Here is a 10,959-nt window from a genome sequence, read left to right on the forward strand (position 1 = left end):
ACCATTTTCTAGGTTGTGTTGTTGGCTGGACCTGAACCAAAGGAGAAGCAGGTGTTTGCTTATAAAGCAGGGTTATCCCTGGAGTTAGGATACACAATGCCTTAGGGGTGTTGCCTCACTCTAAATAAGATCTGCAGGGTGCTGGGGCAGGTGAAATGTGCTGATTATGTAAATCCACATATTTTAATATGTGCAATGAATACTTAAATTTGTTCTTTCCCCCCCCTTCCATGCTCAGATGCTGTTTTATACTGATTTCCCAGCATGAGTTTATCTGCCAAACTTGGCTTCCTAATAAGATCCTGCTCATCTCAGGGGTCTTTGGCAAGTAGTTGATATTGTTAGGCCGTGAGCTCAGCCAGAGGCAGTGTGCATATCTAATCTTTTAATACAATAAACTGGTTTCTTTATGGATTATGTCAAATGTACTAAACGTGCACTTGTTTATTGTTTGACTGTGTAATGAGGCATCTGGGGCTTTGTACAACTTCAAAATATTAATAAACATGATTGCCTCTAAATAATAGATCAAAATAAAAGTGTTTTGACTCAAATAAACACAGGCAAGATAGTGCCTGGAATTTAAAGACTTCCATTGATGACAAAAGCAAAAATAGGACCTGTCTATGCTCTGAGTTCACTTCTGGTCACCTACATAGATGTCAGTAACCTCATTCGAAAACATTTCTGCACAGACCCTGCCAACCTCCATAGACCAAGGACTAAATTTCCATAAGACTTGTGCAGCATTTATTTTTTCCTCCAAATCCACAAAGACAAAGACTAGGTCTGGCAAAAGGGCTGATTCTCACCCCTCCTTCCTGCTTAGTCAGAACAATAACAGCCCATAAGCTCCCATTTTTTGTGCACAGGACACGCCTAGTCTCTCATGTCGCCTTCCCATTGGTTGGGCTCTCTCAAGCAGTCGGTCATCTGCCCTCCTGCTACCCAAGATAAGGATAGAATGATGTATAATAGCTTTGTCTGCAGCTAAACCTCTTTAAGACCCTTCAGGTCCACCATGTGTGGAAAGTTTAGCCCAGGGGTCAGCAAACTTTTTCAGCAGGGGGCCGGTCCACTGTCCCTCAGACCTTGTGGTGGGCCGGACTATTTTTTTGGGGGGGGGGAATGAACAAATTCCTACGCCCCACAAATAACCCAGAGATGCATTTTAAATAAAAGCACACATTCTACTCATGTAAAAACACGCTGATTCCTGGACTATCCGTGGGCCGGATTTAGAAGGCGATTGGGCCGGATCTGGCCCCCGGGCCTTAGGTTGCCTACCCATGGTTTAGCCCCTCATTTACGCACTTTTTTGTTTGTCCCCCCCATACCTTCCTTCCTCGCTTAAAACAATAAAAGAAAACCTTTCTAATTCAGACCCTAGAGGATGGTTCCAGAACACCCTCAGGAACATATCCCAAGAGCCAGGCTCTTCAGGTTGTACATTACAAGGGTTTGGCAAGCGAGAGATCAAGGCAAGATGAGCTGAGTCTTTCTTCCAGAGATGTCCAGAGAGTAAGCTGGCAGTTTTCCAGTTTCCAAGTTAATCTCCTAAGAGGCTGTGAACTTCCCTGCATCTCACTAGCTAGGAAGGCAGTGGCAAAAATCCCTAAAGGTCAGAGCCTTCAGAGGGTTGGTGGGCTCCATGACACTTTCCTTTTTTACCCAAGGGGAATGAACATATCACACACATTTGGCATTTCCAATATGTGGGGTGAGTAATAAAACAAAACAATATGGACTGAGTGCAACTGCCACTTCTCTGAAACTTTGGTATGCTGTGTACTATATCTTCATGAAAAATTAACTCCTAGTAGGCACTGTTGATTGTAGATGGTAATGAATTCACTACACTTTTTACAGGCTCGACTGCAAAAAATCATGTAATTTAAAAAGATCATGAGACAGTGAGGCGCTGAACCAAATGAACTTTTTGGAGAGGGATTTGATTTTTCTGATCTTGTTCCCAGTTGCTAAAATGTGCTGCTCCACACACCATTCAACACTGTCTGCTGGTAGGTAGCAGGTACATTAGTACTGTATTGAATATGCTACCAATGTGTTTGAAGCTGAGGTTGCTTTTTCCCATCCTAGGAGAGTTACAAAACTATCACTGTCTGTCTTTCGTAGCTGGGAATAAATGAGAGGCGGTCTAAATTTTGTAAAGTTCATGCATCTTTTATGAGTTGGTACTGAATCAGTTAAGTGGCAGGCAGCTATACTGACAGTGGCCAGGTGCAGGGAAACACAATTTGAGCCACCTTAAAATGAATGATTGCTGAAGGTCTGAGAGAGAACAAAAAGTGCCTCCAGTATTTTGCAGGAGAGCTTCAAGCACATACCAGAAATTTAGGTTTGCGCAATTCAAGCGGATTAGTGCAACAAATCCACTTTAAAAAAAGAAACAGACTTTGCAGGACTTTGCAGGAAATGTAACAAACAGTGTGGGAGGAATGAACGATTTAACACCCTGCAAGCAAATCAGGACAAATGCTAATCGTTGCAGAACAGCACCACCAACAAATAACAACATAAAAATGGGATACATTCTTACCTCTGTGTATACTTTGTGCAAGCGAATCAGGACAAATGCTCAATAAATTGATCATCTGGAGCAGCAATAAATAAATGAAGTTGGTGGCGTGTGGAACTACACTGAATGACTAGAGAACTGCATTGAAAAATTCAACGAGAAGTGTGAATTTTGATGGGTGGCTATGTTTCGCTTTGAGTATTGTTTCAGAAAATGCACATTGACTATGTTTGTTGAAGGGCAGATTATCTTATGGTGAAAGACAGATAATAAATCAAGATAATAATGATAAATCCGAACTGAAATGAATGTCTCCTCTGTGTGTGCCTGGACAGCTCAGTTGGTCAGAGTGTGGTGCTGATAATGCCAAGGTTGCAGGTTCGATCCTCGTATGGGACAGCTGCATATTCCTGCATTGCAGGCAGTTAGACTAGATGATCCTCAGGGTCCCTTCCAACTCTACAATTCAATGATTCAATGATCCCTAATACTGAATGGCTGTGATTCTCCAGGGTTTCAGTCAGGATTTTTGCCTAGCCTTGTCTGGACTGAACCTGGAACCTTTTCTTGGCGAAACATACTCTGCCATTGAACTCCAGTCCCTCCCTTTCAGAAGGCAAAGCCTTGGGAAAATGTGAACCAATTTTGGAAGCTAAGTGAAAAGTACAGCTGAAAACGTAATAATATTAAAAGCTTGTATGGTCCCAGCTTTTAAATCTGCTACTGAAACTCAACAAGTCCGGCCTGCATTCTGTCTCCCCACCCCCCACTGTAATGAGTGTGATACCTTAACGCAAAAGTTGAAAGTCTCCATGGTCTGGATCCAATCTATTTGTTTGTTCTTTGTGGAAGAACAGCTTTGGTTCAGAGATTTCCAGCTGGTAAAACTTTCACTCTGTAAATTCAGTGTGAAACAAATGGGCTCCTTGCAATGGTGCCTTTGGAGAACTTTCAAAGAAGCCGACGCATGTCAGATGTATCCAATTAGCAGGGGGCTGTGACAGCATGTTGAAGCCTGGAGTCGAGAGAGGGAGAGAGAACCCCAAGAAGAGGCTGCGTGAATCACTGCGAGGTGATACGTCGGAGTTCTACAGTGCAAACATAATGTCTACTCAGATGCAAATCCCACTGAGCTCAGGCAAAAGTGGTCATAATTTTACTTTGGCATCAACTTCATTAACAACTACCATTCCTCAGTTTTATTAATAAAGTCCATTTTCTACCTAGAAGTAATTCAGTCTGAGATAGTAACTCCATTGGCACTTGGCTGGAGAACTGCACTTCAAAATTCAGAGAGATGTGAATCTTGAAGGATAACTCTGTTTTGGTCTGCATATAGTTTCATAAAGCATGAGTTAGGCAGGCTTGCCTTTAAAAGTGTGTTGCATCAAATGTCTCCCCCATCCCTACTGGTTGCATGTGTAAAAGTCCCCTGCTCAATTCTTACTAGCATATTCAAACCAACCAGGTTACTGATACTTAATGTTGTCTCTGTTACTCTGTCATGTGATTCACTCCTCTTACATCACCTTTGACTTCCCTTTGAAGCACACTTGGCAGGGAACAGACAGCCAATGGGAACAGGTTTTCTTTTTACAAGCTCTTGGTACTAAAATGTGTCAGTTATTATTGGTTAAATAAAGAAGAATTTGCTGGATCCCTAGATACAAACATGGGGCAGAATACTCTCCAGTAAGAGAGAGCCCTAACAGAGGTTTTAAACACAAAACATGCAGCAAAGCATGGGAATAAAGGCTGCTGGACCTTTAAAATATCCTATTTTAGTTTGCTTACAGTGCTTCCCCTTTCTACCCTAGAATAGACAACACAGTTTGGCAAGTTAACATGGTGGGGTTTTTTTACTTACAAACTTTCCAAATGTCGGATTCATGTGTTTTTCCATGCAGCAGCTAGAAAACACAGGCAAAAATTTTGGGTTACAAAATATGGTAAAACGTTTTCAAGCACATGGTCTGAGCTTGAAGCAATCAAGCTCAGGTGTCTGGTTGGGTTCATGTGGTGGAGAAACTTAACTTCCTTCCAACTTGAGGGGGCCTGACCTAGTTAAGTCTAGGAGGAAAGTAGTGATGCTATATAATAAGCTCTATATAAAGTTTGTGCCAGCAAGTCAGGATTAACGTTCAATAAGCAGGTCATCTGGGAGGGCATTAAGGGAAGAAGCTGTTGTCATTGTCATAATTGTCATATTGTTTGTTGTGCTTTAAGGAACAAGTGCTACCCAGTTAACATAGAAAATGCTCTTAAGCAATGCAAGCCTCTTTTATTTCAGGCTGAAGTGTTGAGAGCAAGATAAAATAGAGTGGATTATGTGTGCCAACAGTTCAGTGTCTGTTTACAATGTTGTTCTTTGGGATGAGCTCCATGTAATCCAAAAAACTGCTAGGAGGGCTGCCCAGCCCAAACCAATCCTGATTGGAGGGGGCTTAAGAATCCGGCCTCAGCAAGACTCTGTCTTAATAAAGTTGTGGATAGATGTGCAAGAATTGGCCTAGCAAATGGCCTAGTGAGTAGACAGATCAAATAAATAGCGGCACAAATGCTGCTTCAGTCATAATAAACCAGATCATTTCAGAGAAAACTAGAATAATAATAATAATAATAATAATAATAATAATAATAATTTATTATTTATTATTTATACCCCGCCCATCTGGCTGGGCCTCCCCAGCCACTCTGGGCGGCTTACATAAAAACCAAAAATACAGTAAAATAGTTTCTGTTAGGGCATATATTTTAAAAAAGCTATTAATTTGCTGTAGTTCCTCAGATAGATTTAAACCGGATGCTTCTTCCCCGAGTTAAATTCTCTCTTCACCATCATACCTTGCAGCTGTCTGATAATTAAGTCAGAGACAAAGAATCAAAGTCTGGGAGATTTTGGAAAGGATGAACATAGGGGTTTTAAAGTTTTAGATGAGTCTTAGTTTAGGAAAACAATAAAACCCAAAATGTTTTAATGAAAGATCAGCTTTAACATCCGTAATCTGGCCAGACAACAGCAGGATGAGGAGAATGTTTGATGTAAAATCAAGGTCGTGCCCTGAAAATCAGAGACAGGCCTTGAGAGGGGTGTGTGTGAGCCATTAAAAAGGAAACAGAAACCTGAGAAGGGCACTACAGAGCTGCCAAGGCCTCTGCTCTGTCTCTCTTTTCTGTGAACATTCGAGTCCCTGTTTTTTCAGCATCCTGGTGTTGTCAGAGGAAAGACGATTCCAGAATGCAGAGGAAATCTAGGAGATTAATTTAAAAGTTTTGTTTGATCATGAATCTAGTTGCAGAGAGGAAGTTTGTTCATATATTTAAAAAGTGCAACCCTAAGAGCAGATGAAATTATTGTCCCGTAACGAGAACGCTTCAAATTGCTCCAGAGCAGGTAAAAAGCAGAATGGCAGTCATTTGCAGTTCCCCTGCCTGCTTTCACCTCAGAATAGGCACAAGAGCATCTGGGAAGGAGAGGACAAAGAAGATGTGGCCTTGAGGTGGCCTCTGAAGTAAGCCATATCTCACAGACCTCTGGCCCCAAAGACATGTGCAACCCTCACCCAGCATTCCAAGGAAAGGGCCGGAACAGGAGTGAAAACAGTGTGGGATTTTGTGTTAGTGTATCACACTCATTACATGGGGGCAGGGAGAGAGAATGCAAGCAGGGGAGAGATTGAAAGGGGGGTGGGAAATACGAGCTTTTAATATTATTACATGCCACTCCAATCTCCAGGAGCGGTGCGAGATTCCAGGGGTTGTAGGCAGTTGACCAGGGTTTGTGTTCCCTTTTGGGACAATGAGGCACAGCAGAGACTGTGGTGTCTTTATGATGTAAGGTTTTATTTATGCATATATACAACCTGCACCTAGATGGAGGGATTGCAGAGCGTGCAAATCCTATGAGGGTCTGGCTCTGTTGTGCCTCCTTGTCTTCACTATTTCAGAAACATGAGATCTCACAGTTCTAGCTTGTCTGTCAGAAACCTCTGGGCCCATGTGCTGCTACCTTCAGACCCCAGACTGCCTATCAGGCAGCCTGTTAGATCTTCCTAGGCAGGAAGGTGTATAAAATGGCTTTTTCCTGTTGTAGTTGAGCTTAGCTTGAGCAGCAAGTTCTTTCTGAGCTCAGGCGTGTTCCTGTACCTTGGTTATTCATGGCATGCTCCTGATATTTGGCTTCTGTTTTCTCCTTCAGTCTTACTTATACTTTAGTTCTGACTGCTTCTCAGCTTCTCTAACAGCCCAGACAACTGCCCCTGGCCCAACCCTGACACCTCCTGTCCCAAACCCAAGACCATCCACCAGCAGCCTTCTCACCTTCTGATCGGACTACGTACACAATCTGGTTTCATGTGCCACCATCAGAAGACAATTGTACCGTACATCTATAGTTTAAGGTGGCTTGAGCAAGCTAGCCAAGCAACACACCAAAGGGCCAAGGCAACAATTTTTAAACAAAATTCCTACACACGAAATATTGCATTTAATTCATTCCCTGAAGCCCTGATGTGTGCGCCAACATGAGATTGAGTTCCTAATGTGTGACAATACCCATGGAATATGAGATTAGGCATGCCATTGGGAATGGGGAGGGGGGAGGCACAAACTCATAGCAATTACTAAACTGCATCTGCATATTACATATTTAATTAAAATTATAAATTGGTAATTTATAATGAAAGGCTGCCAAACTGTAACCTTAATGAGACCAACCGTAGAAACAGCTCGACATAATGGTTTAAAACCAGAGGGCAACTTTTGCTAGATTATGCCTTTGTAATAGCAGTAAATCATAGCTCTGCCATTAATATTCTTTAAAAGTGGTGAAAGGATGAAAGTAATCACAACTTAGATTAAATCTCATAAAAGTTTATGAATGCAAAGGAAAAGATGTCGCAAGGAATATTTATTAAATCCAAACAAGACTGAGGTGGGACTGATATTCAGTTATTAAATATGAAAATTTGCATTTTCGTGGTTCTTCAATGGTTTCGGTACAAGCAATCCAACTACCCAAATAAGCACCATGACTTTACATGTAACAAGGAAGTGGATGGTTGAAATATAGTAATTGTACAAGGAAGCTCATGTGCAGTGATCTAAGCCACTTTGAGTGAAGGAATCATTGATTTTTGCACTGGTTCTTTTGACATAGCATTAAAGAATATGGCAGAAGCATATGATGTGGCAACAGCTCCAAAAACCCAAAGACCCACAGTGACAATAGAAACTAAGATTTCTGGAATGCAAGCATTCAGCCTGTTGGCTCTGCCAAAACTAGCTCTTTTGTACATTGAGGCTTACCAGCAAACCATTCCCAAGCCTTACTACACTGTTTACTTCCCACTTAGATTAGCAAAGCATCCATCAGCATGAAAGGGTTATTTACATTCCCCATAGAAAATAATGGCATCTGTTCATATCATTAACAACTAGATCTCTTGTATCCACTGATGTTTAGGAGAAAGGGAAGTGAAGAGTCAGGACTTTGTCATCAATCTAGAGTTCTCCATGGACTGAATCAGGCCAGCCCTACTATTAGGCAGAGTGACACAGCTGCTTCAGGCTGCAGGCGCTGGTGGGTAGAGAGCAGTGGTGAGGTGCCTGAGGGCAGCAGTGGTGGAGTTAACTGCATGGGTGCCTGGAGCAGCGACCAATGCCATGCACCTGGGGGGTGGGGCAAGCTGCGTGGGGGGGTGATCCGTCACGTGCAGTGGTGGCAGTGGGACCATCCGCCGCACATGGTGGCGGCAGCAGGGCGAGCCCCCCCCCCCACGGTGTGCCTTTTTGTCACCCTCCCTCATGGGTGACACCTGGGGCCAAACGCCCCACCCGCCTCCCCTCCCTATGCCCCTGGAGGGCAGAGCTTGGTGTGCCATGCAGCTTACTCCACAAGTATTTCCAGACATTAGGAAATCAATCTCATGTTGGTTTATTTGTTAGGGTTTGGTAACAATGTCTCAGTGGTGTAGTATAATAATAATAGTAATAATAATAATAATAATAATAATAATAATAATAATAATAATAATAATTTATTATTTATACCCCGCCCATCTGCTCAGAAGCCTTTACATCATGCATCAATGAAAATATTTCTGAGGCACTTAGTGCTTCCGGTGGGCTTACTAGGTGTTGTTTTCGCACCGTTTTCGCCATTTTTGTGCTATTTTAGGGCCATTTTTGCCTTTTCGTGCCACTTCTAGGTTTGTGGTGATGTGTGTGCGCGTAATCATGCATGCCTTGAATGCACGTAAATGGGGAGTTGGCCTGTACCGCAAATGGTGAATCTGTGTGGTTTTTCCAATGGCAGTTGCCCGTGGTTCCAAACAAAGATAAAAAAATCCATGGAAAGAGGGGACAACCTTGTCTGGGAGAAAAGCGGAGAAGAACCCATTATGCTGCATTCTGGATCTGGGCATGAAATACAAAGTGAGGACCCAGTGCACAAACTCCCAGGGTATACAAAATGCTGGAGTGTAGATAAAAGATGGGGACCGTGGACCCTGCCTGCTCTACATCCAGAGAAAGGAGAGCAGAAGTTGATGTACTGGACCTATTCAGCCCAGTCAATTACAAGATGAAGATTATCTGCCACCTGTCGGTGACATACAAATCCGACCTGGTTTGGGTGGCTCAGCGTACCTATCTGTCTGCCAGAACCGCTGCAAGGATCTTAGCGCCAGACTAGATATTGATATTGACTATTCAGCTTTTCCCCACAGAGATTCATGCTAAATCCCCTATTAGCATAATGCATAAACATGAGTCAAACAGAGAGCCTGTATTTACATTCATTTATCCAGAATTCATAAATGTTTTACACCAGCTTTCTTGCTGCAGTTAAATATTAAGTGCTTATATCAAGGTCAACCCTTCCTAGGGCGAGAAACTGAAGCAGAAGAGTTATAGATATGAGAATATTATACAGAGGGTTAATTAACACTTGAATCTGGGTCAAAAATGGCATACTTGATCCTCCAGCTAATAGTTTAAATGTGCTGAAACATTGTTTGCCGGGGAGCTGGGATTCTTCTGATCCTATTGAAATGTAACCAGAAGGAAACAAATGGCTCATTGCAACATTCAGTGGAGCAGGAGGAGATCAAATATCCATGTTCGTTAGGGAAGATTTTGAAGCAACTGAGGAGCAACATGTTTCACTTCAATCTGGGATGACTCTGCCATGGATCCAAGGCAATCTGTGGCAAATAATTAAGCAACTTTGAGAAAGTTTATATTATATCCAGATCTTCATGACCTTCTGTGTTGTTACTGCACAATTCGCCACAATTCGCTATATTCCACTCTCAACTTCTGCTTTCTTTTAATAGGAGGAACTGTGACAGTGAGGAGCTAGATTTCGGGGGAGACATGGGGCTGCCTCCAAGTGTTGCATCCCTATAGAGACATTTTATTCCCTCTGTTAGAGATTTGGGGTAAACCCTGGAAATTAATAAATGCTAGGATTTTGTGTTCTTTGTGATATGAAAAGAGAATATAAGCTGCAAGGGGATTCCTGGGCTGCCTTACGCAAGCCAGTCTGGCTTGCTGAGGGAAGAGTAGAGCTGTTAGCGTTACAATAGAGAGCCATTGAGGGTCATCAACAACTCCCTGTCCCAGGTGTGACCAGAGACAGGATATTTGGACGGTTGCCAGGGTAACTGCTCGGGGGAGGCCAGGGGGCTTCTGGGAAGAAGAAAGAGAAAGAAAGGGGGAGATCCACTTGGCGAGGGTGAAGGAAGGACTGCCTGCAATGCTCTGGACCATGCTGTAAGATCTGGACCCCCTCCAAGCAGTGGCGGAGCTTCATGCTCTGGCACTGGGGGGGGGCGGAGAACAGGAGGGGGCGGCGCACATCCCAGGGGCGTGACGCACCACCCATAGGGGCGTGATGCATGTTCTTGGGGCGTGGTGTGCCGCCCGTAGAACCAGTGTGGTGTAGTGGTTAAGAGCAGTAGACTCGTAATCTGGTGAACCGGGTTCGATTCCCCACTCCTCCACATGCAGCTGCTGGGTGACTTTGGGCTAGTCACACTTCTCTGAAGTCTCTCAGCCCCACTCACCTCACAGAGTGTTTGTTGTGGGGGAGGAAGGGAAAGGAGAATGTTAGCCACTTTGAGATTCCTTTGGGTAGTGATAATGTGGGATATCAAATCCAAACTCCTCTTCTTCTTCTTCCTGGGGGGGGGGGCGCAGCGTAGGCAGGGAGGCAGCCGCAATGGCACCCCACTGGGATCGTGCTGCCAGGGGCGGTGCACTCCCCCTGCACTCCTCTTCCTCCACCAGCGTGCCTCTAAGCAGACCGAGGGTGTAAATAGGCAAATATTTCTTAAAGCACGACAGCCTCCGCCATGTCTTCTATTCTCAAAAGGGACACAGACCCTGTGGGGGTGTCTGAGATCCCATGCGCTCTT

The 10,959-nt window shown here is 43.6% G+C and overlaps 1 long non-coding RNA gene across 1 annotated transcript; it reads right to left on the reverse strand.

The window, feature by feature from the left end:
- Window positions 1-3,348: 3,348 nt before the first annotated feature.
- LOC309338579 lies at window positions 3,349-5,792 on the reverse strand. The gene is made up of 3 exons (XR_014154970.1): window positions 5,663-5,792; window positions 4,407-4,449; window positions 3,349-3,554 (listed from the first exon to the last, which is right to left on the reverse strand). It is a non-coding gene; the product is annotated as an uncharacterized lncRNA (long non-coding RNA).
- Window positions 5,793-10,959: the final 5,167 nt, after the last annotated feature.

The sequence above is a fragment of the Podarcis erhardii genome, assembly GCF_964252035.2.
Source record: "Podarcis erhardii genome assembly, chromosome: 3".
NCBI classification, from domain to species: Eukaryota; Metazoa; Chordata; class Lepidosauria; order Squamata; family Lacertidae; genus Podarcis; species Podarcis erhardii.